The sequence below is a fragment of the Bacillus rossius genome, chromosome 1, assembly GCF_032445375.1.
Source record: "Bacillus rossius redtenbacheri isolate Brsri chromosome 1, Brsri_v3, whole genome shotgun sequence".
Classification (NCBI taxonomy): Eukaryota; Metazoa; Arthropoda; class Insecta; order Phasmatodea; family Bacillidae; genus Bacillus; species Bacillus rossius.
The window spans coordinates 68,344,759-68,365,316 of record NC_086330.1 but is presented as its reverse complement, the minus strand read 5'-3'; the positions used below and the strand labels follow the sequence as shown (position 1 = coordinate 68,365,316).

General features: G+C 35.5%; 1 protein-coding gene across 4 annotated transcripts in view; it reads left to right on the top strand.

Annotated features, from left to right (window-relative positions):
* The window catches only part of LOC134537311 (RNA-binding protein Musashi homolog 2), a 511,410-nt gene that overhangs the window by 393,949 nt on the left and 96,903 nt on the right, over window positions 1-20,558 (top strand). For 3 of the 4 annotated variants that reach the window (XM_063377622.1, XM_063377631.1, XM_063377613.1), the window contains one exon: window positions 12,089-12,173. The gene's annotated coding sequence lies outside the window, so the exon portion shown is untranslated. Of the gene's footprint in view, window positions 1-12,088; window positions 12,178-20,558 lie in introns of all 4 variants that reach the window. The other variant, XM_063377641.1, reaches the window with a different exon arrangement.

Sequence of the window (20,558 nt, the reverse complement as noted above, 5' to 3'; positions counted from 1 at the left end):
CAACCCAACTTTTAAGGTATATTCTTTTTCAACTGCATCACACATCACAAAACGTTTCACCGAGACTCATACATCAAGTATTTGTTTTCTATTTTGCAGATTCATCACCAAGCGTTGCAATGAACGCATTAAAAACACCAACAAATTATTATCAAAATCCGAATTATTTCATTAGATTCATTATTTTACTAAAATTTTGTTTTTTATTTAAAAACAATTTAAGAAAATATTCGACGAACTGACTGAACATATAGAATGAAAGAGGCACTTCAACGCATGCCGGGCATTAGCTAACATAACAAGATGGTTATGTTAGTCATGTTTAACGTATTTTAATTGTCCCGACATTCAAAACATAAGGGGCAAATGACATCTCCCCTGAGGGGGCAGTGTGTGATGTTGAGGAACCCGAATGGTTTTGAAACACTCCAAATCGAAAATGAATCAACTTTAGAAATTTTCGAAATTTTTTGGTTTTGACCACCACGATAATTTATATATTTATATACACCAACCTCCATGAAAATCAGTAAACATAGATATTTGAACAAGGAGATTATGTTCGCGATAGGGTAGCCCGGGGCTATATCGATCATTTCATATTCAAACCCGAATTTCTGTTAAACTACTAAAATATGTTATTTTTATATTAAAGGACATGACACACAGATATCTTAGCTACACATTAATATACTTTAAAGAGTTTCCAAAGCAATCCTAATGGGAAATAAAAATTTAAAACTTAATGTGTGTAAAGTACAAAATTGTTCACATGTGCGGGGTAATTCCGATCATAGTTGGGGCTATTGCCGATCACTGGCACTAACATGTTTTCCAGGTGCACTTTCCACAGATAAATTGTTTTTTACCAGCAGCACGTACACAAATCTCGTGAAACCACTTTTTGCATTTCTGGCACCATATCCAGTCACCATTTGATGCACTCTTGTTTGGAAAAATATCTTAAACCACAGAAGTCACAGGGAACATTTTCCTCGTCCTCGTCCGAGATCTCAATGGAATATTCTTCATCATTGGTAGAAAATATTTTTTTGATGAATTTCTTTTTTTTTTTTTTGGCCTAGATGACGTACTGGCTGTACGTGTACTTTTCTCTCTTGAAAACTTCTTTTTCCTTTTTTCAACTGACATAAAACATTCAAAGAGACGTTAATTCAGGTAGTCCATAAAAATTTGTTTCAAACAAAATTACATTAACATTTTTCAAAAGTAGCCTAATTAACGAATGAAAAGCTATGGCACGACCATTTATATCATTTTTCACAGCAACAATAAGATGGAATTAACTGAAAGTCTCTTAACACAAGACGAGTAGTTATACCAAGCAATAGTTTATGCTGATCCTAAACCAATAGGTACCGATTGGCATTACATAGGTTTAATCAGATTTTATACAGCATAATTTTTAATTATATATTTTACATGGTTGCTTACTTAAATAATCTTTTAGTTGGTTAGTTTTGGCAACATTTTGCATTACGTTAATGATACTGACATCTGAATATTTTTTCAGAACAAAATATTAAGAAAACAATTTCCTCAGCTCAGGCGGGGTTCAAACCCAAGCCGTCTAGATTCCGAGCCGCGCATAATACCATTTCACCACCGAAACAATTGTTACTCTGTTAACATTAAATGTAAATATAGAAATTTTTGTTTAAATAAAGCAATTATTTAGCAAAATAGAAACAAAAATAGATCATGTTGAATTACTTTAAATAACATTAAAGGCAGTACTTAATTTTCCAGCAGATTTTATTTGTTTTTTTCTGTTTACTTACGACATTTTTATTAACTTCATATGAGTTCTACCAAAATTGTACGATTTTTCAAATTAATTAATAAGTATAATCAAGTGATTAGTCTAGCCTCAGTATCAGTGATCGAAATAGCCCCGAATGTAACCAAATTCGAATAAATTAGCCACCCTACAACCACCCAGAATTATGACAAAACTAAAATGTACGATAAAACCTAAGTCTTGCAAGTAAACACACCTGATTAACCCACGGCGAAAAATGAGGTCGTTTAAGAGTTATGCCTTAATTTGTATAGCTAAAAAGTTTAACTTGGCTAAATTATTCAGTTGTGGTACATACCTTCACCGAATAAATCCAACGTTGCAGCCGAATCTATGTAGCAATCGCAGACACATTACAATAAACTTCTTCCGCGACCCTTACCTAACAACTGTACACAACATGGCCAAGCCAATGCGCAAGATATGTGCGCAGTGTGACAAAACACTTGGTGTGTTCGAAATAGCCCCATGTTCGAAATAGCCCCGGGCTACCCTATCCATTTTGCTATAACTCGCCACTAGAAGGCGCTGCAGCGCAAAAAATTCTAAACCGTTCATCCGATCGCCACGGGTAAACGGGAAAAAAATAGGCCATAGACATAAATAAATATATATTTTTTTTCTTTCATAGGTCATTAACATACAAACAGCAATTGTGTATAATTTCTCTGTGTCCACCACACTTTCATATAGCGCTATCCACTTTGCTTTAACTCACGGACAATTTATCACGGTGTGTTCAGCCCGGGCAACGCCGGGTGCAGCTAGTATAATGATATAATTTAACAGCTTATTGACGTCGAAAAAGAAATGGCTTTAGTTAAAATTTGTTCCCCGTATTTTCTAAAATAATTATTTATATACTATAATGGCTCTAGTGCTTTTGCGTCAAAGATAAGCTTTTGGAAAAATATATATTGACGACACCAACCACATTTGTTAAAAAAAAAAAGGAAATGGCAATCTAAATATGTAAGATATATATTTTAACGGCCAAGAAGCTGATGAAGTGTAGTTGTTTTCCTAGAAAAGTAAAAGTTAACAAAAAATAACTAATCTTTTATGTTCTTTCTTTTTGTCCCTCCCCTCCTCCTTCCTTCAGACAACTTAACATTTTAGTGTAGTAATATTCAGAAGAGGTCGTTGACAAGTTGGCTAGACAGCATCTTGAGTTTTTTAATGTAGTTAATATTTCACATGTATTTTTTTCGATTTGCATAGTGCATTTAAGCCGTACTACTTCTTTCTTGAAGCAAAGCCGCCATCCGATGTAGTTGCAAGTCTCGAGTATTCACATAAGTGGGGCACGCCTATACTGGTCTTTGGGACACAGTCTGTATTCGGAACATACAGAAACTGTTACCCAGTTCATTACAACTCACCGATGTCTTACACTTTACAATTGCCACCAGCTAAGTTGAGATACATTATAAAGTTGGGAAAATATTTGCAGTCTCCACTCCAGTGAACAACTATGCTCTGTCTGTCGTACATGGATCGGAAGAGGGCGAGGACAAACATAATAGTGAAGAGAACTAAACATGTTGTGTTTGGTTTATAATTGTAAAAGATACATACTTGTAGGTAGGCCTACTAACAAAACTTACTTTGCTGTTTCTGGAACTGAATACCAATATACCCGTGATGACTATGCTGTGGATTATTGCCTATCCAGTTCAATTCTATGTATTGGAGACATTTCACAATGTAATGTGAATGATTATTTAATTTATTGCTAAAACGGCCATTGTTCCCTAATCACTGATTCTGAGCTCATGTTCTCTACAGTGGTTTCATATTGATATAATTATTTTGTAGGTTTCAGCATTCAATAAAGAAAGCACAACTAAAGTAGGTAACAGGTTTTCATTAGGATCAATGTCGCTTAAATGTTTTTGTTTCTCTTTAAAATCATCTTTTTGAATATGGATTTATTTATGTGTAAACATCTTAGCTCTCGGTATACTGCTTTTGGCAGGAATAATTTCATGAATTGAATGGAAGTTGATTGGATCGGAAATATGTAAACACTGTACTGCCGTCTGTGTCTCAGAAATCTCGAAAATATAGCGGACCCGCGTGATTTATCGGTATAAATTAACTTTTGCGAACATCGGGGGATATACTAACCGTATTGGTGTGCTAAACTAAACTTTAGAATAGTAATTATATACTATAATACTTAATGTTACATTATATGGTCATCAAAAGAAATCATGACCACTTTAAAAATAAACAATTTTGACAATCCGTAGTTAACATTCAAATTGTAGACACACAATAAATTGTTAGCCTAAATATATTCGACGTCATGTTAAATAATTTCGTGATGACATTTTACAATTGAAGTTCACGAAGTTTCTTTAATTGCTATTAAAATAACTATCCAATATATCCTATATATAGCTACGCTCGTCACTGACTTAATGATCGCGTAATGCTGCGATGTAGCGCCTGCCTGCATAATGCCAGTGTGCGGTGGGAAGTCGCCCACCAGGTAGCCGCACTTGCTGTTACACACAGCAACACTTTCATAGTTTATTGACGTGACAACGTCTAATAAATCGATGAACGCCGGCTGCACGCACGAAAAAGTGTCCCACTACGGATGTCCCACTACGGATGTCCCACTACGGATGTGTCCTGTTTGCTCATTGTACGCGTGCGTGGCATCTCTCTTCATGCTCATTGTACGCATGCGTGGCATCTCTCTTCCACTCGATTGGAACAACCATCGATTGGACTTTTCAATCATATTTTCGTCGTTTGAATTATTAATGTTATGTAATTTAACGATCGTCCACCGATTTTCAGCACAATCGGTACGGTTATTTAAAAGTAATGTTGAATATTCAAATACGTTTTGAACTAACAATGGTGTTTTACATAATAACTCAATAACATAATAATTCAAATTACACCCGGGATCTATTGCACAATGTTTTAAAAAAATATTGTAACACATAAATAAGTTTGGTGTATTTGGGATGCATATTTGTTATAAAATCGTGTTATAAAAACGAAATAATATTATTCCCCTACCGCGAAGAATATATATATATATATATATATATATATATATATATATATATATATATATAACATCTGAAACCATTAATATTGTAGTATGACCTCGTGGCTCTGCGGTTAGCACGCTAACTTCTAATCTAAAGGGAGTTGGTTCGAACCTCGGAAACTTCGATTTTTTTTTTACTTGTAAAAATAAATACGGCGCACGCAACATTTCAAAAGTAATTCATATATTTGAATTAATGAATGCAAATAAAAGTAAATTTATTAATTAAATTGTACATTTCATTTCACTCCTTTGTATCCATACAAAATAGTGATAATTCAATAAAAATGATTAAATTTTATTCATAAATGGAGGTAGATTTTATCATACAAAAGATAGAAAAATTAAAAAAAAAATTCTTCCTCAAAGAATGTAATATTTTTAATGCCTAAATGGTTTGGTTGCAAAAACCTATTACGGCTCAGTCTCAGGCCGAATATATTTCCTTTTATTCTGGATCAATCATTTCATCAGTGTTTTGTTATGACGTTGTCACGTTAAACTATCGTCCGTAAACCGAATTTACAGACAACCAATTTTTTTTATATCTTTTAAGAAGTGGATTTGAATTTTTTCACCAAAATATGGCGTTAGAAGTTAAAGAAGAGCTTTACTTTGTATATAATTTGTGAGATTTTAAACTTTTTTTTACTTTTATAATTTAAATAATTAACTTTGCAAATTATTGAATATTAAAGTTATCAGTGAAAATCAATTTTGATTATAAGTCAAATACTTTTTTATTATTATATGTGAATAATAATTTTCATTTGTACAATATTAAAATATATTGAAAGTTTAATAAATATTTCGTGTATATTAATTTGGTTGTTATATTCATCTTTTGTCAACGGGCGCCTTACAACTAACTAGTATATATGTATCCATTACGATATTCTCGCAGTTGTCACAATTTAGTGGCTCTGGATATAACTATCCACTATATATTTAAAATAGGCAATTTTAAAACTAGATCTGGTCGATACAGCACTGATCGATATCACAGTTGAAACCAATTCAAGTCAGTCGGTCAGTTAAAAATCATTTCATACGAAGGATCCCGCAACACATCTTTCACTTGGACGTCCAACTGCACAATAATTATATAAAATCAATTTCCAAGACGTTGGTGTAAATAATAGTTCTTCGTTTAATGCGTGCTATTGACGATATTTCTGGTTACGATTATATAACTTTATAATATATAATTACTAACCATATATATTTGGGATTATGGTCGAAAGATTACTAAATATATTTTAAACTACAACAAACTACAAACGTTTACAAATACAATTTATGTTTTAATAAATAAAAATTTTTCCCCCTTCATAAAACCAAAGATTTCAAAACAAATTATTGGCCTAAAATTACACACATTAAATCATAAAGGAAACACATAGTCACGGAATAACATAAATTTTGTTGATGTAAATAATACTTTATAGACCAAGTAAATTAAAATTACATATCATAGCTCTTAAAACTTTACAAAAAATCTAATTTAAAGAATTAACTCTGGTCGAAGATTAAAATGTATAATATACGAATATTCTTGTTTCAAATACGCGCTTTCACATTTTATTCGAGCTTTCTGATGGGAGAAATCAGTTTGTTTAGGTTCTACACTCAACACTTAAACTGATAAATCCGGAATAATCACAAGTAATTGTTAATGCATTAAATACATTACGAAGCTCCTAAATAAGTGGAATATCTCTAAACAACGTTTTAAAAATGTAATATTCAATTATTTACGAAACTCCCATTTAACAAAATGTTAAGCTCGTGTATTCAATGGAGTTACAAATTTTCATTAGACGGCATGCTGTGACGTATTAGAAGTCACTTTTCAACCTCGCCATCGCCATATTGTTCTGCCCAAAACATTACGGAAATGATGCTTGATAACGTCTGATGACTGTAATCTAGATTCATACCTCTGTGCATTTAATAATGCCACCCCCCAACGATCATAGACTAAATATGGGTATAGATCGTGCGTGCAAGCTGCCCAGTTAGATATTTGTTGAGTCAATTTTTGAACGGCCTACTTTTCAATACAACTTTCAAAACTATTTCCATGGCGGACGGCAATTGGCGCGTCGTTGAGGTTATGAAATCTCATTTCAATTCGTGTTCGGGTTTGAATTCGGCGTGGTCCTGACTCCTGCGGGAGAAGGTTCCTGCCGTTTGAGGTGACGGAGCTGTTGCCAGCACTAATATCCGAGGTAGAATTCAACAGGATCATGGAAAGGATACATGAATGCGAATATATAGCATCTCCGCATTCAAGGCAACTCACTACTTCCTCGTCCCTCGACATGGTGAAAAGAGGTAGGAGGTGGAAAAGCCCTCCTTGCAAGGCAACTGCAGAAGTTTCTTAAACTTTACCTGGGAGGTCAGTACTGCTGGGCCCTCAGGCCGATGGGTCCCAAAGGCCGTGGCTTATCGTAAATAACCAATGGCGTAATGGCAAAAGCTAGTCTGGGTGTGGCTTGTGCTGTGGAAACAGATTCAATCGGGCGTAAAATAATGCTGTAGCTTTGAGGCATCAGAGCCGGTGGAGTATCCAGAGGGGCTGGCCCTAAGGGACCAGTTCCCAATGCGTCTCCTGCGTCCTGAACCATGGCAGTTACCATACTAGCTTATGGGTTAACAAACTCTACAAGTTCGCAAGTGAATGGAAAATATAGGCAGTACGGGGCGACCCCTGTTGATACTGGGAATTCCCCGCTGAGGTTTTCTCTACCGGCCCAGGTGAGGACACCCTCTGACAGTTGGTAGCTCTGACTGCTTAGAGCACTCCCGGAGGGGTCCCCTCCCCGTTGAAGGGCGGACGCGGTGAGCGGTGACACAGCCCCAGCACTAGCCTGGACAGCTGCTGGAGGCTGGATGTACCTCGGCCAGACCACAGGCTCTCTGGGTTGTCTGCGGAGCCCAAGAGACGCGACGACTTGGAGCCTTGTGATAACTCTCACGATGGGGTTTTCTTCGAGTCAACCACAGGTTATCCGAATGGGAAGGAGGGGGGTGGCATTACTGCTGGGATGGTTGCTTCAGACTCTCATTGTATCTCCTCACACACATTTAAGTCGCGTCAAAATGGCATGTCCATTTCCCTACGGCTCTTGGGAGCTCGTGTTGGTGATACAGCCCTCACCAGGGAGTAATTGCCATTAAATCCAACACTTTTAATAATTACGCAGTCGTTTGTGTGTCCGAGTTTCAATACAGCAAGTTTTTAATATTTCATTGCAAGTGATTTTAAATATGACCTGTGTCAAATTACTACTTATTTCAAAATATCTGTTTGCGTACCGCTTGTAAACAAACCCACGTGGCTATGTTTATAAAAGGTTAACTAAACTAAGCAGTTATTTTGGCAGATACATGAGTTAGCCAATTAGCGCTTCGTGCGTAGTAGTTAATAATCGGTCTTTATTGGTATGTAGAATAAAACTTATTTTATAAAAGGGCGATGAAAACTGATCGAAACTTAGGTAAGACGCCATACCATTTTGTTGACAGTCAGGACGGAAGTAGGCGCATGGGATATATATTTTTTATTTTTTACTGGGGTCGCGTTGATACCGAGGTTATTGGAGATGGATTAACTCAACAAACCTGAGGAAACTGGATAAGGGATCGATCGGCTGTGGCCTATAGTAAGGATTTATAAAAACCACAGAACACAGTAATCGGGATGACAGACCGGTCTTGGAGCCCGGAGCTTCTGGAATGAGAGTCAATGTCTTACCATTGCGCCTCGCTCCATCAGGGGAGTATACTGCCACCCTGATGCAATGTAAGCTAAGTGTGGAATAAATTCGTAGCTCTTGTATGTTGTAAACATTTAAGGGTGTATGTTCCGTTCCAGGTCATTATTTTATATTTACGTTCCACACGGTTAAACTTGCCGTCTTTTTTAGTGGCTGAACTTTCACAAAATTAATATATATATATATATATAATATATATAATATATATATATATATCAAACATTTAAATAATTGTGTAGTATGGTTGAGAATGAAATTGAATATAAAACTGGAACTTTGTCAATAAATAAATAAATAAATAGACAATTTTACTGCCTGCTAAGTGATATGGTTTATTTATTTCAGAAAAATAGATATTTTATTTTACATGTTTTTTTAAATGATCAGAATTATGATTTTTAAAAGCTTAAATCATATCAAATATTTTTAACGAAAGAATTGTTAACCTTACAACGCAGTAGCCACCAGTATTGCATTTAACCGTGTTAAACGTAAAAATAAACATTTGTCCTCGGACGGGACATACATTCTTAAACCGTGATTCTTCTTTTTTCGGTTGTGTGCGTGTGTATCGCCAGTGTAGGAAGTGTCGCTCATGTTGGGGAACGTGGTGAGGCAATCCCGGACCGGCCATCCTGATTCCTTACACCGTACCGTGGTTTCCCATCGCTCGAGGCAAACACGTTGGCCAAGGCAGATTCCGTCCCTAGTGACCTCTGGATGAAACCAACGTTTCCAGTGTCGCTGAACACTGCTCAACTCACTAACGCAGTGGGACGTACTTAAAAGCGTTGGTGTTTACGGATGTAGACGGGGGGGGGGGGGGGGGGGGGGGGGGGCTGTTCGTCCCCTCATCCAAATCTGCGGAGGGGAAACCTTTTCACAGACGAGAGAGCCAAACGACCGATCGTGCATCTTCGGTTTTTTTGTTTATTGTAAATGTGTTGATAAAAGGATACTAATGGTCAATTAGGTTAGGTTAGCTACATTATATATAGGTACTTTAAAACATTGTGGACGGTTGATTTGGTTAGGATAGCTACATTAAAGATACGGAAAAAGAAAAGCGAGCTTGAACTTCGGGTTTTGGTTCTCTCGTCTGTGAAAAGAAGGCTTCCCATCTGCGGAGGGGCGGCCTCGGCACCACAATGGCTTCAGTCCTGGGGCCAGCGGGCGGAGGGGATTTTGTGTCGCGCAGCTGCTGCCGATCACGGATATTGACGGCGGCCGTACAAGTGACCTGCACATGCGAGGCCTCCCTCGCCTCCGCGGATGTGCTTATGTGTTAACTGGAATACTGTTCAGTTGGCGTCATCCCTACACCCCCGGCACGACTCACATGTATTAGGACTCTGTGCGTGACCGTGCCACGTAAAATCATTTCCGACGAGCGATCGCTGAGTTGGCGTCAAGATAGGGAAAGTAGTTCCGCATCATGGTGCGTTGTTAGAAGTTAAATATTTGAACTTGCAGTCACTGAAATAAGAACAAGTAAAATCGTCATTTATGAAGTGGCTAACAATGTAAAAATTTAGTGTTTTCGGCGCGTGGATACAGGACACTCGGCCCGCGTTAATGTTTATTTCGACATATGTCGGAATGATAAAACTTTGAAGTGGGGTGGATCTTAAACAAAGTTTCCAAAAATGTACATTTGAATGTGATTCAACTGTACAATACAGCACTGTGGTACTACAGTGTATTCCAACTGAACTGAACTTGAAAATACTTGAGTTTTTTTTTTTTTTTTTAAATGTCAAGGATGCGTTTAAATATAAACTTGCTTGTCCTAATATTGTGCCAGTTGAAATAATAGATTTATAATGTATTTATACAGATTATGCGCACGGCTCTAACATTGCCTACAATTTGCTAATAAAACTGTCGAAATCTGGTGACGTAAACAATACATTGTGAGTTTGTTCACAAGTAGTACTTACATACACACACACGCGCCAAACACACACCTAAACACACACACAAACGTGTCATTGTATGAATTATTTAATGTTAGTCAAGAAATGTTAAAACACTTTATACAATCATACTCGAACGTAAAAAGTATTAAATAATTTTATAACCTCAAAATGAGCCAGTTGCCTTTGTCCTGACACGTTGTTGACAGCATTGCTGTCAAATAAGCTGTTCTATTTTGGGGACAAAGATTCCTTAACCCCATTAGCTCTTTTTCTGTAGGCTATACACTCCTGAGAATAGCCAATAGACCTTTCGGAATCAGCTGATGTGAACAGATAGACTTGCGTTTGTGGTGCAAATGGTTATTAAAAAAATCTCGAATCTCACTTTTGTTACACTTTTGTTTCAATTACTAAATATAAATGTTATTTGACGCAGTAAATATTTTTTTTCTATTCTGGTAGCCACGAAATTTCAAAACACGTACTGTATTCTGCGGGTTGTTATTGCTTAAGAACTCTGAGGTGACCAACTAATCGTCATCGAGCGTCTGCAGTAACGGAATGATAAGAAAGAAACAATTATTATGGACGCTTTATTACTCGTTTTGGAACGATAGGCAGTGATTTCATTTATATAAAGCAGAAGCAATATAACTGTGAACTATTTATCTATGATTTAGTATCTTTATATTTAAAACAAAACAAAAATGTGTTTTTGTTTCTACACCTGTAACTTATAAAATAAATATTTTTATTTAGTTTTTTTTTTAAAAAGGTTGTGTTATGAACTGTGAGAGATACTGGATATTTAAACGAATCCTACCTTTAAACGGCGCGGCGCACCAAAATATGATTTACTGATTGCACATTCACTACAACTTCAGTAAGTTCATTGTAATCAGTGATTCCTCAGGTTGCCTCAGTGCTCGTCAGCATTATCGGAACAATAGCTGACGTTACTAAAAACATTGGTCTGTGAAATCTTTGAATATCGGAAACCGCTCCTTGCAATTCCTTAGTGTTGTGAGATTTTGCCTGCAGATATACATTATGATAAATGGTTTTCACATTTCTATTGACAAACAAGCTGGCAAGTGTTGAGACAAAATTGTTGGTTCTATGCCGCTTGCGTCTCTCTTCAAGGGTCTGTGGCGTAGACAAATTTACGGATAGAATTTCGCGAACTTAAAACGCCAGCCAAAAATTGTGTTTTGTTCGTGGGGTTGGCTGGCCCTGGATCCGTATGGCACGGGAAGGGGACAGGTCTGTTGTTGGTGGAGGGGAGTGCGCGTCCTATGGTAGAGCCAGTTGAGGGGTGGAAAGAAGACGTTGAAGTGTTCTAGTCTCTTGAACGTGCTGCTTTTTGTTAGTGCTACCAGAAAATAGCTGTGAACTGTGTTGGTGTTTGCTCTGTGGACTGAAAGAAATAGTTGCGAAACGTTTTCAATTGCGATTTTAAATAAACTCAATCCTTCTCTTTTTTTTCTAGGAGATGAGCATTGTTGAAGGAAGTAGCGTCAACTGAACTAATCTATAACTGACTGAAGTTGCGAGTTGTGCAGGCTGTCGAAACCGTAAGTACGTTTTCAATGTATTCAATACATATTAACATAACACACTAACATACGTTGTAGAACTTTATACTTTTAATATGGTGACCAGATATGCACGGAATATTGCAGTGTTTACATAGGGATTAAAAATGGTGGCATTGAAAAAGGTTTAATATATATTTCTTCGTAGCTTCTCATACAATAGCCTAGATGAACTGAATTAATGTTTATGTTCGTTCTGCATGATTACATATTAATATAATGGGTTATTGATAGTGAAATATTTGACTTGCATGTAAGGATATGGGTGTACTGTTAACCAGCATGATAGTGTTAACGTGTAGTAAAGTAAGTAGCAGTGAAGAGAGAGCATTTATCCAACCTTCTGCCTGTAATTTGGATCCCACAGAACTGTATATTAGTGTGTACATGTTTTACACTGAAGCTGTTATTGTAATTATTTATGTAAATGGAACGTGGTTTAGTGTTGACTAATAATATCGTAACATATTTACATAATGCTTATAGTCACTACAGTTACACACGTTTTAAATTTTCAAATTAAAAACTAACCTTAAAATAAATCATAATTATTTTTTGACGTGAAAAAAAAATCATTAATATTGGGGATGCCCGGTATATTATTATTTTTGATTTTGTATAGTATGGCCTCTGGAATTTGCTTTTTTGAAAAATCACACTAGCGTTTTTAGTTTATTAGGCCTACTTTCTTGTGACATTAATTTAAGACACTTTGGAAATTTAGGGGTTTGTTCCAGCGTAAGTAACGCACGTGTTGAGAAAATATCATCGTTAGCCTGCATTCTGGAGACAAGCTTAATGATGAATACCAGGTGGATGTCGAAAAGAATATATTTTGTAGCATTTTAATAAAAATTGTATGCCTAAATAATGATAGAGCTTTTAGATCATGGGGTGGCGAATGTTGGGGAGGAATAAAGAAACGGGGGGAAAAAAAGTGGTAGTGGTGAAGTGGCGTAAACGAATCAAAATGCTTCATTCGGCTTGGTAGAACAGTCATTTATTTGTTTTGTTGCCCTTGCATTTGCAATAATAAAGATGTAGTTCAATGCTAATACTAGGTTTTTAATCGTATTTACCTCCTGATTATGAATATATATTTCATAGCTGTCAACTTAGACTATTTTTAAACTTTTTTTCACATTTTATATTTTTACTATTTTACCAGTTTCATATGTTTTGTTCTAATATCAATCTTTACAGCAATTTATATTCTTTTTAGTCCACTCTTCAAAATTTGTTTTACTGGATATTCAGATGTCATATGGCGTGTATATAATTTATTACGTTTACAAGCATAGGAGTACGTAACAATAATAGAATAACAAGTATACTGGTATCTAAAGAGAATAGCAGAAAGAATAGCTCTCTTTAACTTAACTGGTCTGGTCTTTGTTCACATTTGCTATGTTACTAAGCCAGGACCATTTAGTGATTTGGTAGTATCTTAAATTATTTTACTTTTGATATTGCGTTTTTTTCCACATGATTTTAAATAAATTGATAAGATAACCATATTTAATTGTTTATTAAAGGTGGTTTGTACCAAACTAGTCTTCATTTAATTATTTTTATGAATTTGTAGGCAAATTTTTATATCAGTTATAGCATGTACTGAAAGCATGAAATCACGTGATGTGGTACAAATTTTTGAAGTAACCATTCGCGTATAGGTTTTATCTTTAAACTCTTTATTTTTTAGTATATGATTCATTAAATTAATAAAACATAGTTTTTTTAAACAGTAGAAAACTTTTTTTTGAGAAAACCTAATTTTTATTGTTTATGAATAATGAGCTAAAATAGTTTTAGGATGGAGGCTACTTACAAATGGTTAATCCAAGAAAATGTATACTACATGATGTAATGTTTTCAGTACAACCTAGGACTGGCATTAAAATTTTCCTTTAGTTTTTTTAAAACCATTGAATGAAATTTTTACTATCAAAAATAGTTTCATAAATAGTTAAATAAGGTTATATTTTGAAATCATTTAAAATAATCTGCAAAATCACGAAATATAAGTGAACTAATTTAGGATATTTAAGGTCGTAATGTTGGAGAAATAGACCTGCGCTAGATCCCCAATATTTGCAAAGTCGTACCGTTTAGTTTTTTTTTTTCAGCCTGCCCTTAACTAACGATCTTTTCAATAACCTAAATGTTAATACATTATATTTTTAATTGCTTCCCAACGTATTTAAAGATCATAATCTAAGATGGTTTTGTGATAAATTAAGTGGTTTACTATTTTGAATGTTTAAATTCATTAAAAAATAACGAAATCGAGTAAACCTTTGGTAATAGTAGGTTTCCTTATTAATAATACATTGAAATTTTTGAATGGTGGTTAGTTTAGCTATATTTCATATTGATAATTCCTAAACAGCCGTCCAAAAGATTTTACAGTATTTTTAACGTAATATCCTAACCTAACAAAAATTTCACACTATTTGAAGGTATTTTTAATGTAGCTAACCCAACCGACCAATTTGTCGATAAGTTTTTTCAAAACCTCGTTGGAATAAAAAGCTACATTTTGAGAGATTTTCAATCATTCCAAAATTTTACAGTATTTTTAATTTTGCTAATTTAACCTAAACATCATTTCACTTTAATTCTGATCACTTAGACGTTAAAAAAACAGCCTCCCCAAAAAACCAAATTCAATAAAAAATATCCTTCCTGTAAATACCACACAGTAGACATTAATGAAAACCATAACAATCTCACAAAATACACTGACATTTTTAGGAACCACAATAATATTTAGCATATTACATGCACACATTGGCATTATTAAGAAAAACTATGCAGTGCATTAATTCGGCAAACTGTTGAAATATATTTTCAAACATCACACTAAGTCACAAAAACTCACAAAATCGTTCAAAACGCGCCATTTCATATTCTGCAATAATAAATGGAATTTAAGTTACAGCATGAACAATTATTTGCTACGAACCGAGACCATACACGTAAGAAGCTAATTCCTTGCCCGAATAAGAACCAGAATGTTTTATAATCACTAATATTCACACAACGTCTATCAAACGTTCTGCATAATAAACTTAATGTATCTGAAACGTTGTGATTATAAATATTGATGGTCATGCATGTATTTTTATGGTGAAAATTGCACGAAAACGTAAAAAATCCGACGGAAAATAAAATCGTTTACAGTTAAAAATCTACTTTCTAGAAACTTCTTAACGCTATTTGGGAAAATAATATTATATTAAGTATTTTACAAACGTACAATATTCGGAATTATTTAAAATTTATTTTAAGCAGGACACTACTTTCAACAATTAAGCCTACCCCTGAAAAGTTTATAAACACAATAGTGATGTATTTTTCAATAAGAAGGTATTTTTAGTTTATTCAAATATTGAAACGAAATATCCAAATAAAGTTCATACAAAAAAACTTTACATGAAAATATAAAACTAAAATATAATGCTTAAGTGTAGTACAGTTAGAAATTAACTATAAAACTATACTTTTATTATGAATAATATATAATTTTTGCTCTGTACATGAATTGTGTAACACGATTGACTTTTTCTGATTTTTTGCTAAGTTCTTATATTTTAGTAGGTCATTCAAAAGTATTGTTGGACATAAAAGTCGTGTCCTGCTCAGCACTCGTGAAGCAGTTTTTTTTGTGACAACATTTAACAAATGTAGTCTCAACAATTTTGCCTATATCAAATCTAGCTCAAGAGCGGTAAAAAAAAAAAAAGCATTTATCATTTGTTGCAATACTAGATATTATGTTATAATTTAACGTAGTAGGTATATTTGAATGTACTAGTCATGGAATATAAAACACTTGGACTGACACCTGACCATACTAGGTGAGATAAAGTAATATAACTGCAGCAGTGTGCCAGTTTTGTACATGTTCATGACAGTTCGTTTGAAAAATAGACTTCTTTTCTAGTGTGTTTGAATCCCAGCGCCACAGTTTCATCATTTCAAGCTCCTGGTGCTTGCTCTGAGATCGGGGCAAAACAAAATTAAAGGCAGCTTAAATCGGCTTCACCAAATAAAAGTGCAGACGAGACAGCACTCAAATTAGGTACAGTCTACTTATTACACAGTGGCACATCTTCTTAGAAAGTTAAAAAAAGAGATGGGTATTTAAATTTAATAATGCAATATTTGAATCGCTACAATGCGCTCGCATGTATGAGACTAGTCAAAAAGAATCCAAGGGTTAAAACCATCAATGCCAATGGTGGTAGCTGGTAGGTGTGTCAGACAGGTGGATAAATTGGTTGTCGTGGGGGTGCAATAACAACATGAGTTGGTGTTGAGCCGCGAGTCGATTCACGCGGTCCTCGGTGCGTCACGGACAAGTGGCGTGGGTCGTGGGTTCGATCCCAGAACCTCGACATGACTCGCAGAGGAGCTTTTCCGGGGCCCGTCTAGTTGGGGTGTATGCGTGTTAGTGAGGTGGGATGATAAGCGCGACGCTCGCTGGTGCTCCAGTAGCGCGGTATCGCCTCTAAGCGCAAGGCTGTGAACTGGCGCGCGGTTTTCTCGTCGTCCATAGGACAGCTGTGAAATTTGAGCGGTGACCGTAACTTGATATGGCATAGAAATGAATATGATGGTTTACTGAAAGGCCCTTAACGGGATACAAGAGCCAGTCCTGTCAGTAGTTATCCGGTAGAGCGCGCGGGTGTCGCGAATATGCAGCGCTCGGCTGCGGCGAGGCTTACTCCGCGCGCGGGGTTGCCAAGTCGTCAGTCGCGCGCTGGCCGCTGTCGCAGTGCCTTGGTTATCTGCCTCCCTGCCACCCGATATGTTTCCTCGCGGCCAGACACCAGCTCCGCCGGGATCCACGGCCTTCACATGCTGTGCGCGTGCTATTTTACATACCTTTTCAATTAATCAGTTGTCAACTACAATTTATTCGCTGAAACAATTTATTTTTTGGGATTTAGTTACTATTTAAATAGTGGCTTATAGCGAGAGATTCTGATGTATAATTTCGGCCCGGGTATGATTTCATGGTCTAATTTCGAGCATAAACCGAAAAAAATAAAAAAAATAATTCCCAGTATTATAACTCTAATCGATTAAAAAACCTTTCACTCGATAAGAAATAACTTTTTTTTAATTGTACTAAATACTTTAATAAAGTAATGTCTTAAATACTTCCTGAAATGTACAGGAACAAACACTATACAAAATTTAATGCTGTATTAAATAATGCTACTCTGGCCAGAGTTTTTTTGTGTATTTTTACAGAGAGTTCACAAAGATAGTTTTTATGTATGTACATTAATGATACCGTTGAAAGACACCATTAAAAAATTTATACAATATGTGTACTATTTAAATAAATATATTAATTACATATAATTTAGCATAACATTAAAGATTGAAATGAACATGTTGACATACGTTTTTAAACAGAGAAATTATAGTCTTTCAAGCACTTTCACTGCTACGAAAAACAGAAGAAAACATGCATAAAATTTAGGAAACCAAATCTGAAGTAATCTGTTTTATGTTTTTCTTCAGTGATTTTTGAGCTTCTTTTACAAAGTCAGACTCTCGCGCATTTAGTCTTCGGGTATTTAATGGATCTGCTATCTCTGGAAGTAAGCACTCCGCAAAAAACTGTTGTAGCTTTGACAGCATGAGTTTTTCCCAAATTTCTTTGTGGAACAAAATTCTTTCAACATGGAAATCATTTTTCGTATGAACTACAAAGTCGTAATAATTTGTACTGCAGACGCCAAGTTGACCTTGAATCTGGTAAAAAAAAAAAAAAAAAAAAAAGTGGGTTTTCTTTAGACGCAAATCAAAGTGTTTCTTCGATAAACGTTTTTTTTTCTTTTTTGAAATATAGTCCTTTAATTTATCGTCCCCAGCTGAAAATAAGCATTTAACTTCCAGCAAACCATAGTCTGCCAGTACATCTGGAGATATTCCGAGAAATGAAAAGCTTGGGTGTACAAAAAAAGCCACAATCTTCGACTTCGACATTTTTTAGTTTGGAATACATTTTCTTAGCCACATTTTCGTTAACTCGTCCAAACTGAACGGCTTTGGAATTTATCTCCCTGTGATACAAAATTTATTTTACTAGACAGTGACAGGATGTATGTGTTCTTTTTACCACAAAACCGAAACTATATGTTGTAAGTCTGTTCATAGAAGCATCCCTCCATTTAGTGTTCTCGTGTTGACCAACAGTACTTCCTTCTTTCCAACTCATGAATATTTTTTAATGTTGTTGCATCCCGATTCAGGTTTTCGAGGATAAACTTAATCTTTGTATCAAGTTCTTCAGGACTCAACACGTCTTCAGGACACAACATGTCTTCAGCACTTGGACCATATTCCAAATCAGGACCAGGAGTGTTGTTTGGTCGTCTCTTTTTATTTGGAGGGCCATCTTCATACTGGAGACAGCTAATTTTTAAAACTGTTTGGAAGTATTTTCCTGGGCTTCGACCAAATTTGTTTTTCCATGGGATGAAGTGCCACCTAGGACCTCTGACATGGGCCAGTCCAGCTCCCATACAACGAGCGTGATAAGAGCCTCTTTTAGCAAAGTTTACCCGTTTTTCATCTGAAAACTTAGCTAACATACTCATATATCGCTCAACCTGATTTTTAGTTTTGTTAAGTACGAGTCTATCAGATTTCATTACCATAGGATCAAGAGCCTTTTCAATAGCTTCCATAATCCCCGACTCTTTCACAAATGTCACAAAATTTTCATTGGTATTTTTTTCTTTTTCAGTATTCTACACGGCATTATCTTTGAAAGATTTGTGCAATGGGAGTGCATGACTTGATGTAAGTTTTTGGACATACGCCATTGCTAAAATTTTTAGCAATGGCGTATGTCCAAAAACTTACATCAAGTCATTCTACACGGCAGTTTTCGTGACAACCGAATACATGATGAGGACCATTTTTTATGTCAAGTTTCAATCGAACGATAGATGTACCAACAAGAGTTGTTCCAGCAATTTCGATTGCTTTTCTAGCGCCGCGCCGGATTTTAATCTTACTATTCTTGATTCAAGCAAACGACGCTCAGATGGTGGAAATGACATATTTCTGGAAAATTTGTGAAAATGGTTTTTTTACAATGTGGTTTGCACATTCAATTTTTATGACTTCCCTTCCGTAAGGAACTCGCTGCTTTATTCTAGAGTAAACACTGAATCTCCGTCACCAAAGTAAGTATTTTAACAAGTGCTGCTCAACACTCCCGCAGAACCCTTCTACTATTATAGTTTGTTCCATTACAGTGCTTGGACCACTATATTTTTTAAAGAAAAGATGTTCATTCACCTTTTTGTCTTTGAGTCTTGCAAATTCGCATGCGAAGCAATACTTCCTTTTCACTCCCAGGTACAAGAGTTGGTTTGTTTTGGCTCTGATAATGCAATTCTTCAAAAGAAAAAAATAGTTAATATGCACATTTTGACTGGATGTTATAAGTACTGAAATATTTTATTTTATGAACAACAGACTATAGAGTAAGCATTGGTGTAAACAGGAAGATAACACACCACTCCACTTAAATTGAAACTATGTCAGTCAGTCCTCTTATTCCAGCCGCCGTCCCCTACGACACTAATATGTGGTGTATCATTTTCTACGTTCCCTATGGCAATAGCTAGTTTTTTATTCCATTCTCTATCATTTTCTTGGAAAGTTGTATTTGCCGAAACTAAATTTAAAGAAAAACATCGTAGTAGTAGCGTTAAGAAAACTTATGCAAATCACATGTACACATATTTCACTACACAAATCTTATCACATTATAGGGTTGTGCGAATAGTGTATTTTGGTGGTCGAAAATTTTGAATCGAACAGGAATTTATTTTAATTTATTGCGAATAATTTCAAGGTCGAAACATTATCTTACATTTTCACTTAGATAGATACATAACAATACAGAACACATGTAGTGAAAATAGTAATACTATATTAACTTTTGCAGACAAAGTGAAAATTGTACCATGTTTATTAACCTATTGAAGCAATGTAAACATCATTAATATGCACATTTCTCAGATATAAATATTAAAAAGTGCAGTGTTATACTTTTTAAAATTAAAATTAAAATCCAAATTCCATGCCCGCAATGAATAACGGAAAAGGGGGGGGGGGGGGGGAATTGAGACTTTGTAAAATTTGAAGGAAGTAGGCTGGAAAATAACTTGTTGCACTCATGGGTGCCGCGTGTTGAGATCCTCTTCAAGAGAACTATACTACCAGCCAGCTTGTGTTAGCTACCCAAGGTCGACGGCCCACTGTTGAGATTCAGCGCTTCGTTTCGTGTTGTCACTGGGCGTCCTCACACGTACATACCCACACCAC